Source organism: Scyliorhinus torazame, chromosome 6 (assembly GCF_047496885.1).
Source record: "Scyliorhinus torazame isolate Kashiwa2021f chromosome 6, sScyTor2.1, whole genome shotgun sequence".
Taxonomy (NCBI): Eukaryota; Metazoa; Chordata; class Chondrichthyes; order Carcharhiniformes; family Scyliorhinidae; genus Scyliorhinus; species Scyliorhinus torazame.
The window spans coordinates 41192467-41219080 of record NC_092712.1 but is presented as its reverse complement, the minus strand read 5'-3'; positions in this window follow the sequence as shown (position 1 = coordinate 41219080).

Below are 26614 nucleotides of genomic sequence, written 5' to 3'. Positions count from 1 at the left end.
GTAATTCAATGTTTCTCTGATCCAGTGTGTGTGCTGTAATACAGAGTGTGGGCTGTAATCCAGAATGCAGTCAGTAATTCAGTGTGTGGGTTCTGATCCAGATTGCAGACTGTAATTCGGAGCACAGGTTGTAACTCCAAGTGTTTACTGTAATGCCGAGTGTGGGCTCAAATTCCGAGTGCGGGCTTTGATTCAGACTGCGGGCTTTGATTCAGACTGCGGGCTTTGATTCAGAGTGCGTGTTCTGATTCAGAGTGCGGCTGTGATTCAGAGTGCGGGCTTTGATTCAGAGAGCGGGCTGTGATTCAGAGTGCGGGCACTGATTCGGAGTGCGGGCTCTGTTTCAGAGTGCGAGCTGTAATTCAAAGTGTGATCTCTGATCCAGTGTGTGCTGTAATTCAGGGTGCAAGCTGTGATTCAGTTTTCGGGCTGTGATTCAGAGCGCAGGCTTTATTTTGGAGTGCGGATGTAATTCAATGTTTCTCTGATCGAGTGTGTGTGTGCTGTAATACAGAGTGTGGGCTGTAATCCAGATTGCAGTCAGTAATTCAGAGTGTGAGTTCTGATCCAGAGTGCAGACTGTAATTCGGAGCACAGGTTGTAACTCCAAGTGCTTACTGCAATTCTGAGTGTGTGCTCAAATTCCGAGTGCGGGCTTTGATTCAGAGAGCGGTCTCTGATTCAAAGTGCGGGCTCTGATTCAGAGGTGCGGGCTCTGATTCAGAGTACGGGCTGTTATTCAAAGTGTAATCTTTGATCCAGTGTGTGCTGTAATTCAGAGTGCGAGCTGTGATTCAGTGTTCGGGCTGTGATTCAAAGTGCGGCTGTATTTCAGAGTGCGGGCTTTGATTCAGAGTGCAGTCTTTGATTCAGTCTGTGGGCTGTGATTCAGAGTGCGGGCTTTAATTCAGAGACCGGGCTGTGATTCAGAGTGCGTGCTCTGATTCGGAGTGCGTGCCCTGATTCTGAATGTGGGCCCAGATTCAGAGTGCGGGCTCTGATTCGGAGTGCAGGCTCTGATTCAGAGTGCGGGCTCTGATTCAGAGTGCGGGCTCTGATTCAGAGTGCGGGCTCTGATTGCGAGTGCGGGCTCTGATTGCGAGTGCGGGCTCTGATTGCGAGTGCGGGCTCTGATTGCGAGTGCGGGCTCTGATTGCGAGTGCGGGCTCTGATTGTGAGTGCGGGCTCTGATTCAGAGTGCGGGCTCTGAATACGAGTGCGGGCTCTGAATACGAGTGCTGGCTCTGATTCAGATGGCGGGCCCTGATTCAGATGGCGGGCCCTGATTCAGAGTGCGGGCCCTGATTCAGAGTGCGGGCCCTGATTCAGAGTGCGGGCCCAGATTCAGAGTGCGGGCCCAGATTCAGAGTGCGGGCCCTGGTTCAGAGTGCGGGCCTTGATTCAGAGTGCAGGCCCTGATTCAGAGTGCGGGCTCCGATTCAGAGTGCGGGCTTTGATTCAGAGTGCTTGCTTTGATTCCGAGTGCGGGCTTTGATTCAGAGTGTGGGCTGTGATTCCGAGTGCGGGTTCTGATTCAGAGTGCGGCGCTGATTCAGAGTGCGAGCTCTGATTCAGAGTGCGGGCTCTGATTCAAAGTGCGGTCTCTGATTAAGAGTGCGGGTTCTGATTCAGTGTTCAGGCTGTGATTCAAAGTACGGCTATGATTCAGAGTTCGGGCTTTGATTCAGAGTGCAGGCTTTGATTCAGAGTGTTGGCGTTGATTCAGAGTGCTGGCTTTGATTCATAGAGCGGGCTGTGATTCAGAGTGCGGGCACTGATTCGGAGTGCGGGCTCTGATCCAGAGTGCGGACTGTAATTCAAAGTGTGATCTTTGATCCAGTGTGTGCTGTAATTCAGAGTGCGACTGTGATTCAGTGTTCGGGCTGTGATTCAAAGTGCGACTGTGATTCAGAGTGCGGGCTTTGATTCAGAGTGCGGCCTTTGATTCAGAGTGCGGGCTTTGATTCAGAGTGCAGGCTTTGATTCCGAGTGCGGGCTTTGATTCGGAGTGTGGGCTGTGATTCCGAGTGCAGGTTCTGATTCAGAGTGCGGCTCTGATTCAGAGTGCGGGCTCTGATTCAGAGTGCGGGCTCTGATTCAGAGTGCGGGCTCTGATTCAAAGTGTGGTCTCTGATTCAGAGTGCGGGCTGTGATTCAGAGTGCGGGCTGTAATTCAAAGTGTGATCTTTGATCCAGTGTGTGCCGTAATTCAGAGTGCGAGCTGTGATTCAGTGTTCGGGCTGTGATTCAAAGTGCGGCTGTATTTCAGAGTGTGGGCATTGATTCAGAGTAAGGGCTTTTATTCAGTCTGCGGGCTTTGATTCAGAGTGCCGGCTTTGATTCAGAGACCGGGCTGTGATTCAGAGTGCGTGCTCTGATTCGGAGTGCATGCCCTGATTCTGAGTGCGGTCCCAGATTCAGAGTGCGGGCTCTGATTCGGAGTGCGGGCTCTGATTCAGAGTGCGGGCTCTGATTCAGAGTGCGGGCTCTGATTCAGAGTGCGGGCTCTGATTCAGTGTGCGGGCTCTGATTCAGAGTGCGGGCTCTGATTGCGAGTGCGGGCTCTGATTGCGAGTGCGGGCTCTGATTGCGAGTGCGGGCTCTGATTGCGAGTGCGGGCTCTGATTGCGAGTGCGGGCTCTGGTTACGAGTGCGGGCTCTGATTCAGAGTGCGGGCTCTGAATACGAGTGCTGGCTCTGATTCAGATGGCGGGCCCTGATTCAGAGTGCGGGCCCTGATTCAGAGTGCGGGCCCAGATTCAGAGTGCGGGCCCAGATTCAGATTGCAGGCCCAGATTCAGAGTGCGGGCCCAGATTCAGAGTGCGGGCCCAGATTCAGAGTGCGGGCCCAGATTCAGAGTGCGGGCCCAGATTCAGAGTGCGGGCCCTGATTCAGAGCGCGGGCCTTGATTCAGAGTGCGGGCTCCGATTCAGAGTGCAGGCTCCGATTCAGAGTGCGGGCTCTGTTTCAGAGTGCGGGCTCTGATTCAGAGTGCGGGCTGTAATTCAAAGTGTGATCTTTGATCCAGTGTGTGCTGTAATTCAGAGTGCGAGCTGTGATTCACTGTTCGGGCTGTGATTCAAAGTACGGCTGTGATTCAGAGTGCGGGCTTTGATTCAGAGTGCGGGCTTTATTTTGGAGTGCGGATGTAATTCAATGTTTCTCTGATCCAGTGTGTGTGTGCTGTAATACAGAGTGTGGGCTGTAATCCAGATTGCAGTCAGTAATTCAGAGTGTGAGTTCTGATCCAGAGTGCGGAATGTAATTCGGCACACAGGTTGTAACTCCAAGTGCTTATTGTAATGCCGAGTGTGGGCTCAAATTCCGAGTGCGGGCTTTGATTCAGACTGCGGGCTTTGATTCAGACTGCGGGCTTTGATTCAGAGTACGGGTTCTGATTCAGAGTGCGACTCTGATTCAGAATGTGGCTCTGATTCAGAGTGCGGGCTCTGATTCAGAGTGCGGCCTGTTATTCCAAGTGTAATCTTTGATCCAGTGTGTGCTGTACTTCAGAGTGCGAGCTGTGATTCAGTGTTCGGTCTGTGATTCAAAGTGCGGCTGTATTTCAGAGACCGGGCTGTGATTCAGAGTGCGGGCTTTGATTCAGTCTGTGGGCTTTGATTCAGAGTGCGGGCTCTGATTCAGAGTGCGGGCTCTGATTGCGAGTGCGGGCTCTGATTGTGAGTGCGTGCCCTGATTCAGAGTGCGGGCTCTGATTGCGAGTGCGGGCTCTGATTGCGAGTGCGGGTTCTGACTGCGAGTGCGGGCTCTGATTGCGAGTGCGGGCTCTGATTGCGAGTGCGGGCTCTGATTGCGAGTGCGGGCTCTGGTTACGAGTGCGAGCTCTGATTCAGAGTGCGGGCTCTGATTCAGAGTGCGGGCTCTGATTCAGGGTGTGGCCTCTGATTCAGAGTGCTGGATGTAATTCAAAGTGTGATCTTTGATCCAGTGTGTGCTGTAATTCAGAGTGCGAGCTGTGATTCAGTGATCGGGCTGTGATTCAAAGTGCGACTGTGATTCAGAATGCGGGCTTTGATTCAGAGTGCTTGCTTTGATTCAGAGTGCGGGCTTTGATTCCGAGTGCAGGCTTTGATTCCGAGTGCGGGCTTTGATTCAGAGTGTGGGCTGTGATTCCGAGTGCGGGTTCTGATTTAGAGTGCGGCGCTGATTCAGAGTGCGGGCTCTGATTCAGAGTGCGGGCTGTAATTCAAAGTGTGACCTTTGATCCAGTGTGTGCTGTAAGTCAGAGTGCGAGCTGTGATTCAGTGTTCGGGCTGTGATTCAAAGTACGGCTATGATTCAGAGTGCGGGCTTTGATTCAGAATGCAGGCTTTGATTCAGAGTGTTGGCGTTGATTCAGAGTGCGGGTTTTGATTCAGAGAGCGGGCTGTGATTCAGAGTGCAGGCGCTGATTCGGAGTGCGGGCTCTGATCCAGAGTGCGGACTGTAATTCAAAGTGTGATCTTTGATCCAGTGTGTGCTGTAATTCAGAGTGCGACTGTGATTCAGTGTTCGGGCTGTGATTCAAAGTGCGACTGTGATTCAGAGTGCTTGCTTTGATTCAGAGTGCGGGCTTTGATTCTGAGTGCGGGCTTTGATTCTGAGTGCGGGCTTTGATTCAGAGTGTGGGCTGTGATTCCGAGTGCGGGTTCTGATTCAGAGTGCGGCGCTGATTCAGAGTGCGGGGTTTGATTCAGAGAGCGGTCTCTGATTCAAAGTACGGGCTCTGATTCAGAGGTGCGGGCTCTGATTCAGAGTGCGGGCTGTTATTCAAAGTGTAATCTTTGATCCAGTGTGTGCTGCAATTCAGAGTGCGAGCTGTGATTCAGTGTTCGGGCTGTGATTCAAAGTGCGGCTGTATTTCAGAGTGCGGGCTTTGATTCAGAGTGCGGTCTTTGATTCAGTCTGTGGGCTTTGATTCAGAGTGCGCGCTTTGATTCAGAGACCGGGCTGTGATTCAGAGTGCGTGCTCTGATTCGGAGTGCGTGCCCTGATTCTGAGTGTGGGCCCAGATTCAGAGTGCGGGCTCTGATTCGGAGTGCGGGCTCTGATTCAGAGTGCGGGTTCCGATTCCTAGTGCGCTCTCCGAGTCAGAGTGCGAACGATGGCTCACGAGTGTATTCACTAAATAATAGTGTGCCCTCTGCATCAGAGTAACTCAACATACGCACCCTAATTCAATATGTCTGCTCTATACCCTGTTTGCACGACCTAACACAGAATGAGTGCACGCGTTGTCAATCTATGCTCGAATTCACAACCTTTACTTTAGTTCAAAGTGTAAGACTGATTCACAGACTGATCTCATTTAATTTGTGCACTTTAATGTGAAGTATATGCCCTAATTCAGTCTTTTTCATTATTTATTCTTTCCTAGGGCGTGGGCATCACTAGGAAAGTCAGCATTTGTTGTCCAGCCCTATTGTTCAGTGAACTGAGTAGCTCTGCTGGGTGATGTCACAGTTAAACGTGGCCAGAATGATGTGGGTCTGGAGTCACCTGTACATGAGACCAGGTAAGGACAGCAGAGTTTGTTTGAGAATGTACACATAAATTATTAATCCTGTTCAGAGTGTATCATCTCGTTTAAGTGTGCGGGTTCTGATTCAGAGTGCGGGCTCTGATTCAGAGTGCGAGCTGTAATTCAAAGTGTGATCTCTGATCCAGTGTGTGCTGTAATTCAGAGTACGAGCTGTGATTCAGTTTTCGGGCTGTGATTCAGAGCGCAGGCTTAATTTTGGAGTGCAGATGTAATTCAATGTTTCTCTGATCCAGTGTGTGTGCTGTAATACAGAGTGTGGGCTGTAATCCAGAATGCAGTCTGTAATTCAGTGTGTGGGTTCTGATCCAGATTGCAGACTGTAATTCGGAGCACAGGTTGTAACTCCAAGTGTTTACTGTAATGCCGAGTGTGGGCTCAAATTCCGAGTGCGGGCTTTGATTCAGACTGCGGGCTTTGATTCAGACTGCGGGCTTTGATTCAGAGTGCGTGTTCTGATTCAGAGTGCGGCTGTGATTCAGAGTGCGGGCTTTGATTCAGAGAGCGGGCTGTGATTCAGAGTGCGGGCACTGATTCGGAGTGCGGGCTCTGTTTCAGAGTGCGAGCTGTAATTCAAAGTGTGATCTCTGATCCAGTGTGTGCTGTAATTCAGGGTGCAAGCTGTGATTCAGTTTTCGGGCTGTTATTCAGAGCGCAGGCTTTATTTTGGAGTGCGGATGTAATTCAATGTTTCTCTGATCGAGTGTGTGTGTGCTGTAATACAGAGTGTGGGCTGTAATCCAGATTGCAGTCAGTAATTCAGAGTGTGAGTTCTGATCCAGAGTGCAGACTGTAATTCGGAGCACAGGTTGTAACTCCAAGTGCTTACTGCAATTCTGAGTGTGTGCTCAAATTCCGAGTGCGGGCTTTGATTCAGAGAGCAGTCTCTGATTCAAAGTGCGGGCTCTGATTCAGAGGTGCGGGCTCTGATTCAGAGTACGGGCTGTTATTCAAAGTGTAATCTTTGATCCAGTGTGTGCTGTAATTCAGAGTGCGAGCTGTGATTCAGTGTTCGGGCTGTGATTCAAAGTGCGGCTGTATTTCAGAGTGCGGGCTTTGATTCAGAGTGCAGTCTTTGATTCAGTCTGTGGGCTGTGATTCAGAGTGCGGGCTTTAATTCAGAGACCGGGCTGTGATTCAGAGTGCGTGCTCTGATTCGGAGTGCGTGCCCTGATTCTGAATGTGGGCCCAGATTCAGAGTGCGGGCTCTGATTCGGAGTGCAGGCTCTGTTTCAGAGTGCGGGCTCTGATTCAGAGTGCGGGCTCTGATTCAGAGTGCGGGCTCTGATTCAGAGTGCGGGCTCTGATTCAGAGTGCGGGCTCTGATTGCGAGTGCGGGCTCTGATTGCGAGTGCGGGCTCTGATTGCGAGTGCGGGCTCTGATTATGAGTGCGGGCTCTGATTGTGAGTGCGGGCTCTGATTCAGAGTGCGGGCTCTGAATACGAGTGCGGGCTCTGAATACGAGTGCTGGCTCTGATTCAGATGGCGGGCCCTGATTCAGAGTGCGGGACCTGATTCAGAGTGCGGGCCCTGATTCAGAGTGCGGGCCCAGATTCAGAGTGCGGGCCCAGATTCAGAGTGCGGGCCCTGGTTCAGAGTGCGGGCCTTGATTCAGAGTGCAGGCCCTGATTCAGAGTGCGGGCTCCGATTCAGAGTGCGGGCTCCGATTCAGAGTACGGAGTCCGATTCATAGTGCGGCCTCTGATTCAGAGTGCTGGATGTAATTCAAAGTGTGATCTTTGATCCAGTGTGTGCTGTAATTCAGAGTGCGAGCTGTGATTCAGTGATCGGGCTGTGATTCAAAGTGCGACTGTGATTCAGAATGCGGGCTTTGATTCAGAGTGCTTGCTTTGATTCCGAGTGCGGGCTTTGATTCCGAGTGCAGGCTTTGATTCCGAGTGCGGGCTTTGATTCAGAGTGTGGGCTGTGATTCCGAGTGCGGGTTCTGATTTAGAGTGCGGGTTCTGATTTAGAGTGCGGCGCTGATTCAGAGTGCGGGCTCTGATTCAGAGTGCGGGCTGTAATTCAAAGTGTGACCTTTGATCCAGTGTTTGCTGTAATTCAGAGTGCGAGCTGTGATTCAGTGTTCGGGCTGTGATTCAAAGTACGGCTATGATTCAGAGTGCGGGCTTTGATTCAGAATGCAGGCTTTGATTCAGAGTGTTGGCGTTGATTCAGAGTGCGGGTTTTGATTCAGAGAGCGGGCTGTGATTCAGAGTGCGGGCACTGATTCGGAGTGCGGGCTCTGATCCAGAGTGCGGACTGTAATTCAAAGTGTGATCTTTGATCCAGTGTGTGCTGTAATTCAGAGTGCGACTGTGATTCAGTGTTCGGGCTGTGATTCAAAGTGCGACTGTGATTCAGAGTGCTTGCTTTGATTCAGAGTGCGGGCTTTGATTCAGAGTGCTTGCTTTGATTCCGAGTGCGGGCTTTGATTCAGAGTGTGGGCTGTGATTCCGAGTGCGGGTTCTGATTCAGAGTGCGGCGCTGATTCAGAGTGCGAGCTCTGATTCAGAGTGCGGGCTCTGATTCAAAGTGCGGTCTCTGATTAAGAGTGCGGGTTCTGATTCAGTGTTCGGGCTGTGATTCAAAGTACGGCTATGATTCAGAGTTCGGGCTTTGATTCAGAGTGCAGGCTTTGATTCAGAGTGTTGGCGTTGATTCAGAGTGCGGGCTTTGATTCATAGAGCGGGCTGTGATTCAGAGTGCGGGCACTGATTCGGAGTGCGGGCTCTGATCCAGAGTGCGGACTGTAATTCAAAGTGTGATCTTTGATCCAGTGTGTGCTGTAATTCAGAGTGCGACTGTGATTCAGTGTTCGGGCTGTGATTCAAAGTGCGACTGTGATTCAGAGTGCGGGCTTTGATTCAGAGTGCGGGCTTTGATTCAGAGTGCGGGCTTTGATTCAGAGTGCGGGCTTTGATTCAGAGAGCGGGCTGTGATTCAGAGTGCGGGCACTGATTCGGACTGCGGGCTGTAATTCAAAGTGTGATCTCTGATCCAATGTGTGCTGTAATTCAGAGTGCGAGCTGTGATTCAGTTTTCGGGCTGTGATTCAGAGCGCAGGCTTTATTTTGGAGTGCGGATGTAATTCAATGTTTCTCTGATCCAGTGTGTGTGTGCTGTAATACAGAGTGTGGGCTGTAATCCAGATTGCAGTCAGGTATTCAGAGTGTGGGTTCTGATCCAGAGTGCAGACTGTAATTCGGAGCACAGGTTGTAACTCCAAGTGCCTACTGTAATTCCGAGTGTGCGCTCAAATTCCGAGTGCGGCTGTGATTCAGAGTGCGGCTCTGATTCAGAGTGCGGGCTCTGATTCAGACTGCGGGCTCTGATTCAAAGTACGGTCTCTGATTCAGAGTGCGGGCTGTAATTCAGTGTTCGGGCTGTGATTCAAAGTGCGGCTGTGATTCAGAGTGCGGGCTTTGATTCAGAGTGCAGGCTTTGATTCAGAGTGCGGGCTTTGATTCAGAGTGCGGGCTTTGATTCAGAGAGCGGGCTGTGATTCAGAGTGCGGGCTCTGATTACGAGTGCGGGCTCTGAATACGAGTGCTGACTCTGATTCAGATGGCGGGCCCTGATTCAGACTGCGGGCTTTGATTCAGACTGCGGGCTTTGATTCAGAGTGCGGGTTCTGATTCAGAGTGCGACTCTGATTCAGAATGCGGCTCTGATTCAGAGTGTGGGCTCTGATTCAGAGAGCGGTCTCTGATTCAAAGTACGGGCTCAGATTCAGAGTGCGGGCTCTGATTCAGAGTGCGGGCTGTTATTCAAAGTGTAATCTTTGATCCAGTGTGTGCTGTAATTCAGAGTGCGAGCTGTGATTCAGTGTTCGGGCTGTGATTCAAAGTGCGGCTGTATTTCAGAGTGTGGGCATTGATTCAGAGTAAGGGCTTTGATTCAGTCTGCGGGCTTTGATTCAGAGTGCGGGCTTAGATTCAGAGACCGGGCTGTGATTCAGAGTGCGTGCTCTGATTCGGAGTGCATGCCCTGATTCTGAGTGCGGTCCCAGATTCAGAGTGCGGGCTCTGATTCGGAGTGCGGGCTCTGATTCGGAGTGCGGGCTCTGATTCAGAGTCCGGGCTCTGATTCAGAGTGCGGGCTCTGATTCAGAGTGCGGGCTCTGATTCAGAGTGCGAGCTCTGATTCAGTGTGCGGGCTCTGATTGCGAGTGCGGGCTCTGATTGCGAGTGCGGGCTCTGATTGCGAGTGCGGGCTCTGATTGCGAGTGCGGGTTCTGACTGCGAGTGCGGGCTCTGATTGCGAGTGCGGGCTCTGATTGCGAGTGCGGGCTCTGATTTTGAGTGCGGGCTCTGGTTACGAGTGCGAGCTCTGATTCAGAGTGCGGGCTCTGAATACAAGTGCGGGCTCTGAATACGAGTGCTGGCTCTGATTCAGATGGCGCGCCCTGATTCAGAGTGCGGGCACTTATACAGAGTGCGGGCCCAGATTCAGAGTGCGCTCCCAGATTCAGATTGCAGGCCCAGATTCAGAGTGCGGGCCCTGATTCAGAGTGCGGGCCTTGATTCAGAGTGCAGGCCCTGATTCAGAGTGCGGGCTCCGATTCAGAGTGCGGGCTCCGATTCAGAGTGCGGGGTCCGATTCATAGTGCGGCCTCTGATTCAGAGTGCGGGATGTAATTCAAAGTGTGATCTTTGATCCAGTGTGTGCTGTAATTCAGAGTGCGAGCTGTGATTCAGTGTTCGGGCTGTGATTCAAAGTGCGACTGTGATTCAGAGTGCGGGCTTTGATTCAGAGTGCTTGCTTTGATTCAGAGTGCGGGCATTGATTCAGAGCGCGGCCTTTGATTCCGAGTGCGGGCTTTGATTCAGAGTGCGGGCTGTGATTCCGAGTGCGGGTTCTGATTCAGAGTGCGGCTCTGATTCGGAGTGCGGGCCCTGATTCTGAGTGCGGGCCCTGATTCAGAGTGCGGGCTCTGATTCAGAGTGCGGGCTCTGATTCAGAGTGCGGGCTCTGATTCAGAGTGCGGGCTCTGATTCAGAGTGCGGGCTCTGATTCAGAGTGCGGGCTGTAATTCAAAGTGTGATCTTTGATCCAGTGTGTGCTGTAATTCAGAGTGCGAGCTGTGATTCAGTGTTCGGGCTGTGATTCAAACTACGGCTGTGATTCAGAGTGCGGGCTTTGATTCAGAGTGCGGGCTTTGATTCAGAGTGCGGGCTTTGATTCAGAGTGCGGGCTTTGATTCAGAGAGCGGGCTGTGATTCAGAGTGGGGGCACTGATTCGGAGTGCGGGCTGTAATTCAAAGTGTGATCTCTGATCCAGTGTGTGCTGTAATTCAGAGTACGAGCTGTGATTCAGTTTTCGGGCTGTGATTCAAAGTACGGGTGTGATTCAGAGTGCGGGCTTTGATTCAGAGTGCGGGCTTTGATTCAGAGTGCGGGCTTTGATCCAGAGAGCGGGCTGTGATTCAGAGTGGGGGCACTGATTCGGAGTGCGGCCTGTAATTCAAAGTGTGATCTCTGATCCAGTGTGTGGTGTAATTCAGAGTGCGAGCTGTGATTCAGTTTTCGGGCTGTGATTCAGAGCGCAAGCTTTATTTTGGAGTGCGGATGTAATTCAATGTTTCTCTGATCCAGTGTGTGTGTGCTGTAATACAGTGTGTGGGCTGTAATCCAGATTGCAGTCAGTAATTCAGAGTGTGAGTTCTGATCCAAAGTGCGGAATGTAATTCGGGGCACAGGTTGTAACTCCAAGTGCTTATTGTAATGCCGAGTGTGGGCTCAAATTCCGAGTGTGGGCTTTTATTCAGACTGCGGGCTTTGATTCAGACTGCGGGCTTTGATTCAGAGTGCGGGTTCTGATTCAGAGTGCGACTCTGATTCAGAATGCGGCTCTGATTCAGAGTGCGGGCTCTGATTCAGAGAGCGGTCTCTGATTCAAAGTACGGGCTCTGATTCAGAGTGCGGGCTCTGATTCAGAGTGCGGGCTGTTATTCAAAGTGTGATCTTTGATCCAGTGTGTGCTGTAATTCAGAGTGCGAGCTGTGATTCAGTGTTCGGGCTGTGATTCAAAGTGCGGCTGTATTTCAGAGTGTGGGCTTTGATTCAGAGTGCGGGCTTTAATTCAGTCTGCGGGCTTTGATTCAGAGTGCGGGCTTTGATTCAGAGACCGGGCTGTGATTCTGATTACGAGTGCGGGCTCTGATTCAGAATGCGGGCTCTTAATACAAGTGCGGGCTCTGAATACGAGTGCTGGCTCTGATTCAGATGGCGGGCCCTGATTCAGAGTGCGGGCCCAGATTCAGATTGCGGGCCCATATTCAGAGTGCGGGCCCAGATTCAGAGTGCGGGCCCAGATTCAGAGTGCGGGCCCAGATTCAGAGTGCGGGCCCAGATTCAGAGTGCGGGCCCAGATTCAGAGTGCGGGCCTTGATTCAGAGTGCGGGCCGTGATTCAGAGTGCGGGCTCCGATTCAGAGTGCCGGCTCCGATTCAGAGTGCGGGCTCTGATTCAGAGTGCGGGCTCTCATTCAGAGTGCGGGCTGTAATTCAAAGTGTGATCTTTGATCCAGTGTGTGCTGTAATTCAGAGTGCGAGCTGTGATTCAGTGTTCGGGCTGTGATTCAAAGTACGGCTGTGATTCAGAGTGCGGGCTTTGATTCAGAGTGCGGGCTTTATTTTGGAGTGCGGATGTAATTCAATGTTTCTCTGATCTAGTGTGTGTGTGCTGTAATACTGAGTGTGGGCTGTAATCCAGATTGCAGTCAGTAATTCAGAGTGTGAGTTCTGATCCAGAGTGCGGAATGTAATTCGGCACACAGGTTGTAACTCCAAGTGCTTATTGTAATGCCGAGTGTGGGCTCAAATTCCGAGTGCGGGCTTTGATTCAGACTGCGTGCTTTGATTCAGACTACGGGCTTTGATTCAGAGTGCGGGTTCTGATTCAGAGTGCGACTCTGATTCAGAATGTGGCTCTGATTCAGAGTGCGGGCTCAGATTCAGAGAGCTGTCTCTGATTCAAAGTACGGGCTCAGATTCAGAGTGCGGGCTCTGATTGCGAGTGCGGACTCTGATTGCGAGTGCGGGCTCTGATTGCGAGTGCGGGCTCTGATTCAGAGTGCGGGCTCTGATTGCGAGTGCGGGCTCTGATTCAGAGTGCGGGCTCTGATTCAGAGTGCGGGCTCTGAATACAAGTGCGGGCTCTGAATACGAGTGCTGGCTCTGATTCAGATGGCGGGCCCTGATTCAGAGTGCGGGCACTTATTCAGAGTGCGGGCCCAGATTCAGAGTGCGCTCCCAGATTCAGATTGCGGGCCCAGATTCAGAGTGCGGGCCCAGATTCAGAGTGCGGGCTCAGATTCAGAGTGCGGGCTCAGATTCAGAGTGCGGGCCTTGATTCAGAGTGCAGGCACTGATTCAGAGTGCGGGCTCCGATTCAGAGTGCGGGCTCCGATTCAGAGTGCGGGGTCCGATTCATAGTGCGGCCTCTGATTCAGAGTGCGGGATGTAATTCAAAGTGTGATCTTTGATCCAGTGTGTGCTGTAATTCAGAGTGCGAGCTGTGATTCAGTGTTCGGGCTGTGATTCAAAGTGCGACTGTGATTCAGAGTGCGGGCTTTGATTCAGAGTGCTTGCTTTGATTCAGAGTGCGGGCATTGATTCAGAGCGCGGCCTTTGATTCCGAGCGCGGGCTTTGATTCAGAGTGCGGGCTGTGATTCCGAGTGCGGGTTCTGATTCAGAGTGCGTCTCTGATTCGGAGTGCGGGCCCTGATTCTGAGTGCGGGCCCTGATTCAGAGTGCGGGCTCTGATTCAGAGTGCGGGCTCTGATTCAGAGTGCGGGCTCTGATTCAGAGTGCGGGCTCCGATTCAGAGTGCGGGCTCCGATTCAGAGTGCGGGGCCCGATTCATAGTGCGGCCTCTGATTCAGAGTGCGGGATGTAATTCAAAGTGTGATCTTTGATCCAGTGTGTGCTGTAATTCAGAGTGCGAGCTGTGATTCAGTGTTCGGGCTGTGATTCAAAGTGCGACTGTGATTCAGAGTGCGGGCTTTGATTCAGAGTGCTTGCTTTGATTCAGAGTGCGGGCATTGATTCAGAACGCGGCCTTTGATTCCGAGTGCGGGCTTTGATTCAGAGTGCGGGCTGTGATTCCGAGTGCGGGTTCTGATTCAGAGTGCGTCTCTGATTCGGAGTGCGGGCCCTGATTCAGAGTGCGGGCCCTGATTCAGAGTGCGGGCTCTGATTCAGAGTGCGGGCTCTGATTCAGAGTGCGGGCTCTGATTCAGAGTGCGGGCTCTGATTCAGAGTGCGGGCTCTGATTCAGAGTGCGGGCTCTGATTCAGAGTGCGGGCTCCGATTCAGAGTGCGGGGTCCGATTCATAGTGCGGCCTCTGATTCAGAGTGCGGGATGTAATTCAAAGTGTGATCTTTGATCCAGTGTGTGCTGTAATTCAGAGTGCGAGCTGTGATTCAGTGTTCGGGCTGTGATTCAAAGTGCGACTGTGATTCAGAGTGCGGGCTTTGATTCAGAGTGCTTGCTTTGATTCAGAGTGCGGGCATTGATTCAGAACGCGGCCTTTGATTCCGAGTGCGGGCTTTGATTCAGAGTGCGGGCTGTGATTCCGAGTGCGGGTTCTGATTCAGAGTGCGTCTCTGATTCGGAGTGCGGGCCCTGATTCTGAGTGCGGGCCCTGATTCTGAGTGCGGGCCCTGATTCAGAGTGCGGGCTCTGATTCAGAGTGCGGGATGTAATTCAAAGTGTGATCTTTGATCCAGTGTGTGCTGTAATTCAGAGTGCGAGCTGTGATTCAGTGTTCGGGCTGTGATTCAAAGTGCGACTGTGATTCAGAGTGCGGGCTTTGATTCAGAGTGCTTGCTTTGATTCAGATTGCGGGCATTGATTCAGAACGCGGCCTTTGATTCCGAGTGCGGGCTTTGATTCAGAGTGCGGGCTGTGATTCCGAGTGCGGGTTCTGATTCAGAGTGCGTCTCTGATTCGGAGTGCGGGCCCTGATTCTGAGTGCGGGCCCTGATTCAGAGTGCGGGCTCTGATTCAGAGTGCGGGCTCTGATTCAGAGTGCGGGCTCTGATTCAGAGTGCGGGCTCCGATTCAGAGTGCGAGGTCCGATTCATAGTGCGGCCTCTGATTCAGAGTGCGGGATGTAATTCAAAGTGTGATCTTTGATCCAGTGTGTGCTGTAATTCAGAGTGCGAGCTGTGATTCAGTGTTCGGGCTGTGATTCAAAGTGCGACTGTGATTCAGAGTGCGGGCTTTGATTCAGAGTGCTTGCTTTGATTCAGAGTGCGGGCATTGATTCAGAGCGCGGCCTTTGATTCCGAGCGCGGGCTTTGATTCAGAGTGCGGGCTGTGATTCCGAGTGCGGGTTCTGATTCAGAGTGCGTCTCTGATTCGGAGTGCGGGCCCTGATTCTGAGTGCGGGCCCTGATTCAGAGTGCGGGCTCTGATTCAGAGTGCGGGCTCTGATTCAGAGTGCGGGCTCTGATTCAGAGTGCGGGCTCCGATTCAGAGTGCGGGCTCCGATTCAGAGTGCGGGGTCCGATTCATAGTGCGGCCTCTGATTCAGAGTGCGGGATGTAATTCAAAGTGTGATCTTTGATCCAGTGTGTGCTGTAATTCAGAGTGCGAGCTGTGATTCAGTGTTCGGGCTGTGATTCAAAGTGCGACTGTGATTCAGAGTGCGGGCTTTGATTCAGAGTGCTTGCTTTGATTCAGAGTGCGGGCATTGATTCAGAACGCGGCCTTTGATTCCAAGTGCGGGCTTTGATTCAGAGTGCGGGCTGTGATTCCGAGTGCGGGTTCTGATTCAGAGTGCGTCTCTGATTCGGAGTGCGGGCCCTGATTCAGAGTGCGGGCCCTGATTCAGAGTGCGGGCTCTGATTCAGAGTGCGGGCTCTGATTCAGAGTGCGGGCTCTGATTCAGAGTGCGGGCTCTGATTCAGAGTGCGGGCTCTGATTCAGAGTGCGGGCTCCGATTCAGAGTGCGGGGTCCGATTCATAGTGCGGCCTCTGATTCAGAGTGCGGGATGTAATTCAAAGTGTGATCTTTGATCCAGTGTGTGCTGTAATTCAGAGTGCGAGCTGTGATTCAGTGTTCGGGCTGTGATTCAAAGTGCGACTGTGATTCAGAGTGCGGGCTTTGATTCAGAGTGCTTGCTTTGATTCAGAGTGCGGGCATTGATTCAGAACGCGGCCTTTGATTCCGAGTGCGGGCTTTGATTCAGAGTGCGGGCTGTGATTCCGAGTGCGGGTTCTGATTCAGAGTGCGTCTCTGATTCGGAGTGCGGGCCCTGATTCTGAGTGCGGGCCCTGATTCAGAGTGCGGGCTCTGATTCAGAGTGCGGGATGTAATTCAAAGTGTGATCTTTGATCCAGTGTGTGCTGTAATTCAGAGTGCGAGCTGTGATTCAGTGTTCGGGCTGTGATTCAAAGTGCGACTGTGATTCAGAGTGCGGGCTTTGATTCAGAGTGCTTGCTTTGATTCAGAGTGCGGGCATTGATTCAGAACGCGGCCTTTGATTCCGAGTGCGGGCTTTGATTCAGAGTGCGGGCTGTGATTCCGAGTGCGGGTTCTGATTCAGAGTGCGTCTCTGATTCGGAGTGCGGGCCCTGATTCTGAGTGCGGGCCCTGATTCAGAGTGCGGGCTCTGATTCAGAGTGCGGGCTCTGATTCAGAGTGCGGGCTCTGATTCAGAGTGCGGGCTCCGATTCAGAGTGCGGGGTCCGATTCATAGTGCGGCCTCTGATTCAGAGTGCGGGATGTAATTCAAAGTGTGATCTTTGATCCAGTGTGTGCTGTAATTCAGAGTGCGAGCTGTGATTCAGTGTTCGGGCTGTGATTCAAAGTGCGACTGTGATTCAGAGTGCGGGCTTTGATTCAGAGTGCTTGCTTTGATTCAGAGTGCGGGCATTGATTCAGAACGCGGCCTTTGATTCCGAGTGCGGGCTTTGATTCAGAGTGCGGGCTGTGATTCCGAGTGCGGGTTCTGATTCAGAGTGCGTCTCTGATTCGGAGTGCGGGCCCTGATTCTGAGTGCGGGCCCTGATTCAGAGTGCGGGCTCTGATTCAGAGTGCGAGCTGTAATTCAGTGTTCGGGCTGTGATTCAAAGTATGGCTGTGATTCAGAGTGCGGGGTTTGATTCAGAGTGCGGGCTTTGATTCAGAGTGCGGGCTTTGATTCAGAGTGCGGGCTTTGATTCAGAGAGCGGGCTGTGATTCAGAGTGGGGGCACTGATTCGGAGTGCGGGCTGTAATTCAAAGTGTGATCTCTGATCCAGTGTGTGCTGTAATTCAGAGTGCGAGCTGTGATTCAGTTTTCGGGCTGTGATTCAAAGTACGGGTGTGATTCAGAGTGCGGGCTTTGATTCAGAGTGCGGGCTTTGATTCAGAGTGCGGGCTTTGATTCAGAGAGCGGGCTGTGATTCAGAGTGGGGGCACTGATTCGGAGTGCGGGCTGTAATTCAAAGTGTGATCTCTGATCCAGTGTGTGGTGTAATTCAGAGTGCGAGCTGTGATTCAGTTTTCGGGCTGTGATTCAGAGCGCAGGCTTTATTTTGGAGTGCGGATGTAATTCAATGTTTCTCTGATCCAGTGTGTGTGTGCTGTAATACAGTGTGTGGGCTGTAATCCAGATTGCAGTCAGTAATTCAGAGTGTGAGTTCTGATCCAAAGTGCGGAATGTAATTCGAGGCACAGGTTGTAACTCCAAGTGCTTATTGTAATGCCGAGTGTGGGCTCAAATTCCGAGTGCGGGCTTTGATTCAGACTGCGTGCTTTGATTCAGACTGCGGGCTTTGATTCAGAGTGCGGGTTCTGATTCAGAGTGGGACTCTGATTCAGAATGTGGCTCTGATTCAGAGTGCGGGCTCTGATTCAGAGAGCGGTCTCTGAATCAAAGTACGGGCTCAGATTCAGAGTGCGGGCTCTGATTGCGAGTGCGGGCTCTGATTGCGAGTGCGGGCTCTGATTGCGAGTGCGGGCTCTGATTGCGAGTGCGGGCTCTGATTGCGAGTGCGGGCTCTGATTGCGAGTGCGGGCTCTGATTGCGAGTGCGGGCTCTGATTGCGAGTGCGGGCTCTGATTACGAGTGCGGGCTCTGATTCAGAGTGCGGGCTCTGAATACAAGTGCGGGCTCTAAATACGAGTGCTGGCTCTGATTCAGATGGCGGGCCCTGATTCAGAGTGCGGGCACTTATTCAGAGTGCGGGCCCAGATTCAGAGTGCGCTCCCAGATTCAGATTGCGGGCCCAGATTCAGAGTGCGGGCCCAGATTCAGAGTGCGGGCCCAGATTCAGAGTGCGGGCCCTGATTCAGAGTGCGGGCCTTGATTCAGAGTGCAGGCACTGATTCAGAGTGCGGGCTCCGATTCAGAGTGCGGGCTCCGATTCAGAGTGCGGGGTCCGATTCATAGTGCGGCCTCCGATTCAGAGTGCGGGATGTAATTCAAAGTGTGATCTTTGATCCAGTGTGTGCTGTAATTCAGAGTGCGAGCTGTGATTCAGTGTTCGGGCTGTGATTCAAAGTGCGACTGTGATTCAGAGTGCGGGCTTTGATTCAGAGTGCTTGCTTTGATTCAGAGTGCGGGCATTGATTCAGAGCGCGGCCTTTGATTCCGAGTGCGGGCTTTGATTCAGAGTGCGGGCTGTGATTCCGAGTGCGGGTTCTGATTCAGAGTGCGTCTCTGATTCGGAGTGCGGGCCCTGATTCTGAGTGCGGGCCCTGATTCAGAGTGCGGGCCCTGATTCAGAGTGCGGGCTCTGATTCAGAGTGCGGGCTCTGATTCAGAGTGCGGGCTCTGATTCAGAGTGCGGGCTCTGATTCAGAGTGCGGGCTCCGATTCAGAGTGCGGGGTCCGATTCATAGTGCGGCCTCTGATTCAGAGTGCGGGATATAATTCAAAGTGTGATCTTTGATCCAGTGTGTGCTGTAATTCAGAGTGCGAGCTGTGATTCAGAGTGCGGGCTTTGATTCAGAGTGCTTGCTTTGATTCAGAGTGCGGGCATTGATTCAGAGCGCGGCCTTTGATTCCGAGTGCGGGCTATGATTCAGAGTGCGGGCTGTGATTCCGAGTGCGGGTTCTGATTCAGAGTGCGTCTCTGAGTCGGAGTGCGGGCCCTGATTCTGAGTGCGGGCCCTGATTCAGAGTGCGGGCTCTGATTCAGAGTGCGGGCTCTGATTCAGAGTGCGGGCTCTGATTCAGAGTGCGGGCTCTGATTCAGAGTGCAGGCTGTAATTCAAAGTGTGATCTTTGATCCAGTGTGTGCTGTAATTCAGAGTGCGAGCTGTGATTCAGTGTTCGGGCTGTGATTCAAACTATGGCTGTTATTCAGAGTGCGGGCTTTGATTCAGAGTGCGGGCTTTGATTCAGAGTGCGGGCTTTGATTCAGAGTGCGGGCTTTAATTCAGAGAGCGGGCTGTGATTCTGAGTGGGGGCACTGATTCGGAGTGCGGGCTGTAATTCAAAGTGTGATCTCTGATCCAGTGTGTGCTGTAATTCAGAGTGCGAGCTGTGATTCAGTTTTCGGGCTGTGATTCAAAGTACGGGTGTGATTCAGAGTGCGGGCTTTGATTCAGAGTGCGGGCTTTGATTCAGAGTGCGGGCTTTGATTCAGAGTGCGGGCTTTGATTCAGAGAGTGGGCTGTGATTCAGAGTGGGGGCACTGATTCGGAGTGCGGGCTGTAATTCAAAGTGTGATCTCTGATCCAGTGTGTGGTGTAATTCAGAGTGCGAGCGGTGATTCAGTTTTCGGGCTGTGATTCAGAGCGCAGGCTTTATTTTGGAGTGCGGATGTAATTCAATGTTTCTCTGATCCACTGTGTGTGTGCTGTAATACAGTGTGTGGGCTGTAATCCATATTGCAGTCAGTAATTCAGAGTGTGAGTTCTGATCCAAAGTGCGGAATGTAATTCGGGGCACAGGTTGTAACTCCAAGTGCTTATTGTAATGCCGAGTGTGGGCTCAAATTCCGAGTGCGGGCTTTGATTCAGACTGCGTGCTTTGATTCAGACTGCGGGCTTTGATTCAGAGTGCGGGTTCTGATTCAGAGTGCGGGCTCTGATTCAGAGAGCGGTCTCTGATTCAAAGTACGGCCTCTGATTCAGAGTGCGGGCTCTGATTCAGAGTGCGGGCTGTTATTCAAAGTGTAATCTTTGATCCAGTGTGTGCTGTAATTCAGAGTGCGAGCTGTGATTCAGTGTTCGGGCTGTGATTCAAAGTGCGGCTGTATTTCAGAGTGTGGGATTTGATTCAGAGTGCGGGCTTTGATTCAGTCTGCGGGCTTTGATTCAGAGTGCGGGCTTTGATTCAGAGACCGGGCTGTGATTCAGAGTGCGTTCTCTGATTCGGAGTGCGTGCCCTGATTCTGAGTGCGGTCCCAGATTCAGAGTGCGGGCTCTGATTCGGAGTGCGGGCTCTGATTCAGAGTGCGGGCTCTGATTCAGAGTGCGGGCTCTGATTCAGAGGGCGGGCTCTGATTCAGAGTGCGGGCTCTGATTCAGTGTGCGGGCTCTGATTCAGAGTGCGGGCTCTGATTGCGAGTGCGGGCTCTGATTGCGAGTGCGGGCTCTGATTGCGAGTGCGGGCCCTGATTGCGAGTGCAGGCTCTGATTGTGAGTGCGGGCTCTGATTACGAGTGCGGGCTCTTATTCAGAGTGCGGGCTCTGAATACAAGTGTGGGCTCTGAATACGAGTGCTGGCTCTGATTCAGATGGCGGGCCCTGATTCAGAGTGCGTTCTCTGATTCGGAGTGCGTGCCCTGATTCTGAGTGCGGTCCCAGATTCAGAGTGCGGGCTCTGATTCGGAGTGCGGGCTCTGATTCAGAGTGCGGGCTCTGATTCAGAGTGCGGGCTCTGATTCAGAGTGCGGGCTCTGATTCAGAGTGCGGGCTCTGATTCAGTGTGCGGGCTCTGATTCAGAGTGCGGGCTCTGATTGCGAGTGCGGGCTCTGATTGCGAGTGCGGGCTCTGATTGCGAGTGCGGGCCCTGATTGCGAGTGCAGGCTCTGATTGTGAGTGCGGGCTCTGATTACGAGTGCGGGCTCTTATTCAGAGTGCGGGCTCTGAATACAAGTGTGGGCTCTGAATACGAGTGCTGGCTCTGATTCAGATGGCGGGCCCTGATTCAGAGTGCGTGCCCAGATTCAGATTGCGGGCCCATATTCAGAGTGCGGGCCCAGATTCAGAGTGCGGGCCCAGATTCAGAGTGCGGGCCCAGATTCAGAGTGCGGGCCCTGATTCAGAGTGCGGGCCTTGATTCAGAGTGCGGGCCCTGATTCAGAGTGCGGGCTCCGATTCAGAGTGCCGGCTCCGATTCAGAGTGCGGTCTCTGATTCAGACTGCAGACTCTCATTCAGAGTGCGGGCTGTAATTCAAAGTGTGATCTTTGATCCAGTGTGTGCTGTAATTCAGAGTGCGAGCTGTGATTCAGTGTTCGGGCTTTGATTCAAAGTACGGCTGTGATTCAGAGTGCGGGCTTTATTTTGGAGTGCGGATGTAATTCAATGTTTCTCTGATCCAGTGTGTGTGTGCTGTAATACAGAGTGTGGGCTGTAATCCAGATTGCAGTCAGTAATTCAGAGTGTGTGTTCTGATCCAGAGTGCGGAATGTAATTCGGCACACAGGTTGTAACTCCAAGTGCTTGTTGTAATGCCGAGTGTGGGCTCAAATTCCGAGTGCGGGCTTTGATTCAGACTGCGGGCTTTGATTCAGACTGCGGGCTTTGAGTCAGAGTGCGGGTTCTGATTCAGAGTGCGACTCTGATTCAGAATGTGGCTCTGATTCAGAGTGCGGGCTCTGATTCAGAGAGCGGTCTCTGATTCAAAGTACGGGCTCAGATTAAGAGTGCGGGCTCTGATTCAGAGTGCGGCCTGTTATTCCAGGTGTAATCTTTGATCCAGTGTGTGCTGTAATTCAGAGTGCGAGCTGTGATTCAGTGTTCGGGCTGTGATTCAAAGTGCGGCTGTATTTCAGAGACCGGGCTGTGATTCAGAGTGCGGGCTTTGATTCAGTCTGTGGGCTTTGATTCAGAGTGCGGGCTCTGATTCAGAGTGCGGGCTCTGATTGCGAGTGCGGGCTCTGATTGGGAGTGCGTGCCCTGATTCTGAGTGCGGTCCCAGATTCAGAGTGCGGGCTCTGATTGGGAGTGCGGGCTCTGATTCGGAGTGCGGGCTCTGATTCGGAGTGCGGGCTCTGATTCAGAGTGCGGGCTCTGATTCAGAGTGCGGGCTCTGATTCAGAGTGCGGGCTCTGATTCAGAGTGCGGGCTCTGATTCAGAGTGCGGGTTCTGATTCAGAGTGCGGGCTCTGATTTAGAGTGCGGGCTCTGATTCAGAGAGCGGTCTCTGATTCAAAGTACGGGCTCTGATTCAGAGTGCGGGCTCTGATTCAGAGTGCGGGCTGTTATTCAAAGTGTAATCTTTGATCCAGTGTGTGCTGTAATTCAGAGTGCGAGCTGTGATTCAGTGTTCGGGCTGTGATTCAAAGTGCGGCTGTATTTCAGAGTGTGGGCTTTGATTCAGAGTTCGGGCTTTGATTCAGTCTGCGGGCTTTGATTCAGAGTGCAGGCTTTGATTCAGAGACCGGGCTGTGATTCAGAGTGCGTGCTCTGATTCGGAGTGCGTGCCCTGATTCTGAGTGCGGTCCCAGATTCAGAGTGCGGGCTCTGATTCGGAGAGCGGGCTCTGATTCAGAGTGCGGGCTCTGATTCAGAGTGCGGGCTCTGATTCAGAGTGCGGGCTCTGAGTCAGAGTGCGGGCTCTGATTGCGAGTGCGGGCTCTGATTGCGAGTGCGGGCTCTGATTGCGAGTGCGGGCTCTGATTCAGAGTGCGGGCTCTGAATACAAGTGCGGGCTCTGAATACGAGTGCTGGCTCTGATTCAGATGGCGGGCCCTGATTCAGAGTGCGGGCCCAGATTCAGATTGCGGGCCCATATTCAGAGTGCGGGCCCAGATTCAGAGTGCGGGCCCAGATTCAGAGTGCGGGCCCAGATTCAGAGTGCGGAACCTGATTCAGAGTGCGGGCCTTGATTCAGAGTGCGGGCCCTGATTCAGAGTGCGGGCTCCGATTCAGAGTGCCGGCTCCGATTCAGAGTGCGGGCTCTGATTCAGAGTGCGGGCTGTAATTCAAAGTGTGATCTTTGATCCAGTGTGTGCTGTAATTCAGAGTGCGAGCTGTGATTCAGTGTTCGGGCTGTGATTCAAAGTACGGCTGTGATTCAGAGTGCGAGCTTTGATTCAGAGTGCGGGCTTTATTTTGGAGTGCGGATGTAATTCAATATTTCTCTGATCCAGTGTGTGTGTGCTGTAATACAGAGTGTGGGCTGTAATCCAGATTGCAGTCAGTAATTCAGAGTGTGTGTTCTGATCCAGAGTGCGGAATGTAATTCGGCACACAGGTTGTAACTCCAAGTGCTTATTGTAATGCCGAGTGTGGGCTCAAATTCCGAGTGCGGGCTTTGATTCAGACTGCGGGCTTTGATTCAGACTGCGGGCTTTGATTCAGAGTGCGGGTTCTGATTCAGAGTGCGACTCTGATTCAGAATGTGGCTCAGATTCAGAGTGCGGGCTCTGATTCAGAGAGCGGTCTCTGATTCAAAGTACGGGCTCAGATTAAGAGTGCGGGCTCTGATTCAGAGTGCGGCCTGTTATTCCAGGTGTAATCTTTGATCCAGTGTGTGCTGTAATTCAGAGTGCGAGCTGTGATTCAGTGTTCGGGCTGTGATTCAAAGTGCGGCTGTATTTCAGAGACCGGGCTGTGATTCAGAGTGCGGGCTTTGATTCAGTCTGTGGGCTTTGATTCAGAGTGCGGGCTCTGATTCAGAGTGCGGGCTCTGATTGCGAGTGCGGGCTCTGATTGGGAGTGCGTGCCCTGATTCTGAGTGCGGTCCCAGATTCAGAGTGCGGGCTCTGATTCGGAGTGCGGGCTCTGATTCAGAGTGCGGGCTCTGATTCAGAGTGCGGGCTCTGATTCAGAGTGCGGGCTCTGATTCAGAGTGCGGGCTCTGATTCAGAGTGCGGGCTCTGATTCAGAGTGCGGGCTATGATTTAGAGTGCGGGCTCTGATTCAGAGTGCGGGCTCTGATTGCGAGTGCGGGCTCTGATTGCGAGTGCGGGCTCTGATTGCGAGTGCGGGCTCTGATTACGAGTGCGGGCTCTGATTCAGAGTGCGGGCTCTGAATACAAGTGCGGGCTCTGAATACGAGTGCTGGCTCTGATTCAGATGGCGGGCCCTGATTCAGAGTGCGGGCCCTTATTCAGAGTGCGGGCCCAGATTCAGAGTGCAGGCCCAGATTCAGATTGCGGGCGCAGATTCAGAGTGCGGGCCCAGATTCAGAGTGCGGGCCCAGATTCAGAGTGCGGGCCCTGATTCAGAGTGCGGGCCTTGATTCAGAGTGCGGGCCCTGATTCAGAGTGCGGGCTCCGATTCAGAGTGCGGGCTCCGATTCAGAGTGCGGGGTCCTATTCATAGTGCGGCCTCTGAATCAGAGTGTGGGATGTAATTCAAAGTGTGATCTTTGATCCAGTGTGTGCTGTAATTCAGAGTGCGAGCTGTGATTCACTGTTCGGGCTGTGATTCAAAGTGCGACTGTGATTCAGAGTGCGGGCTTTGATTCAGAGTGCTTGCTTTGATTCAGAGTGCGGGCTGTGATTCAGAGTGCGGGCACTGATTCGGAGTCCGAGCTGTAATTCAAAGTGTGATCTCTGATCCAATGTGTGCTGTAATTCAGAGTGCGGGCTCTGATTCCGAGTGCGGGCTCTGATTCCGAGTGCGTGCTCTGATTGCGAGTGCGGGCTCTGATTACGAGTGCGGGCTCTGATTCAGAGTGCGGGCTCTGAATACAAGTGCGGGCTCTGAATACGAGTGCTGGCTCTGATTCAGATGGCGGGCCCTGATTCAGAGTGCGGGCCCTTATTCAGAGTGCGGGCCCAGATTCAGAGTGCGGGCCCAGATTCAGATTGCGGGCGCAGATTCAGAGTGCGGGCCCAGATTCAGAGTGCAGGCCCAGATTCAGAGTGCGGGCCCTGATTCAGAGTGCGGGCCTTGATTCAGAGTGCGGGCCCTGGTTCAGAGTGCGGGCTCCGATTCAGAGTGCGGGCTCCGATTCAGAGTGCGGGGTCCTATTCATAGTGCGGCCTCTGAATCAGAGTGCGGGATGTAATTCAAAGTGTGATCTTTGATCCAGTGTGTGCTGTAATTCAGAGTGCGAGCTGTGATTCACTGTTCGGGCTGTGATTCAAAGTGCGACTGTGATTCAGAGTGCGGGCTTTGATTCAGAGTGCTTGCTTTGATTCAGAGTGCGGGCTTTGATTCAGAGTGCGGGCTTTGATTCAGAGAGCGGGCTGTGATTCAGAGTGCGGGCACTGATTCGGAGTGCGGGCTGTAATTCAAAGTGTGATCTCTGATCCAATGTGTGCTGTAATTCAGAGTGCGAGCTGTGATTCAGTTTGCGGGCTGTGATTCAGAGCGCAGTCTTTATTTTGGAGTGCGGATGTAATTCAATGTTTCTCTGATCCAGTGTGTGTGTGCTGTAATACAGAGTGTGGGCTGTAATCCAGATTGCAGTCAGTAATTCAGAGTGTGGGTTCTGATCCAGAGTGCAGACTGTAAATCGGAGCACAGGTTGTAACTCCAAGTGCCCACTGTAATTCCGAGTGTGCGCTCAAATTCCGAGTGCGGCTGTGATTCAGAGTGCGGCTGTGATTCAGAGTGCGGCTCTGATTCAGAGTGCGGGCTCTGATTCAGAGTGCGGGCTCTGATTCAAAGTGCGGTCTCTGATTCTGAGTGCGGGCCCTGATTCTGAGTGCGGGCCCTGATTCTGAGTGCGGGCCCTGATTCTGAGTGCGGGCCCTGATTCTGAGTGCGGGCCCTGTTTCAGAGTGCGGACTCTGATTCAGAGTGCGGGCTCTGATTCAGAGTGCGAGCTCTGATTCAGAGTGCGGGCTCTGATTCAGAGTGCGGGCTCTGATTCAGAGTGCGGGCTGTAATTCAAAGTGTGATCTTTGATCCAGTGTGTGCTGTAATTCAGAGTGCGAGCTGTGATTCCGTGTTCGGGCTGTGATTCAAAGTACGGCTGTGATTCAGAGTACGGGCTTTGATTCAGAGTGCGGGCTTTGATTCAGAGTGCGGGCTTTGATTCAGAGTGCGGGCTTTAATTCAGAGAGCGGGCTGTGATTCAGAGTGGGGGCACTGATTCGGTGTGCGGGCTGTAATTCAAAGTGTGATCTCTGATCCAGTGTGTGCTGTAATTCAGAGTGCGAGCTGTGATTCAGTATTCGGGATGTGATTCAGAGCGCAGGCTTTATTTTCGAGTGCGGATGTAATTCAGTGTTTCTCTGATCCAGTGTGTGTGTGCTGTAATACAGAGTGTGGGCTGTAATCCAGATTCCAGTCAGTAATTCAGAGTGTGAGTTCTGATCCAGAGTGCAGAATGAAATTCGGGGCACAGGTTGTAACTCCAAGTGCTTATTGTAATTCCGAGTGTGGGCTCAAATTCCGAGTGCGGGCTTTGATTCAGACTGCGGACTTTGATTCAGACTGCGGGCTTTGATTCCGAGTGCGGGTTCTGATTCAGAGTGCGACTCCTATTCAGAATGCGGCTCTGATTCAGAGTGCGGGCTCTGATTCAGAGTGCGGTCTCTAATTCAAAGTACGGGCTCTGATTCAGAGTGCGGGCTGTTATTCAAAGTGTAATCTTTGATAAAGTGTGTGTTGTAATTCAGAGTGCGAGCTGTGATTCAGTGTTCGGGCTGTGATTCAAAGTGCGGCTGTATTTCAGAGTGCGGGCTTTGATTCAGAGTGCGGGCTTTGATTTAGTCTGTGGGCTTTGATTCAGAGTGCGGGCTTTGATTCAGAGACCGGGCTGTGATTCAGAGTGCGTGCTCTGATTCGGAGTGCGTGCCCTGATCCTGAGTGCGGGCCCTGATTCGGAGTGCGGGCTCTGATTCAGAGTGCGGGCCCAGATTCAGATTGCGGGCCCAGATTCAGAGTGCGGGCCCAGATTCAGAGTGCGGGCCCAGATTCAGAGTGCGGGCCCAGATTCAGAGTGCGGGCCCTGATTCAGAGTGCGGGCTCTGATTCAGAGTGCGTGCTCTGAT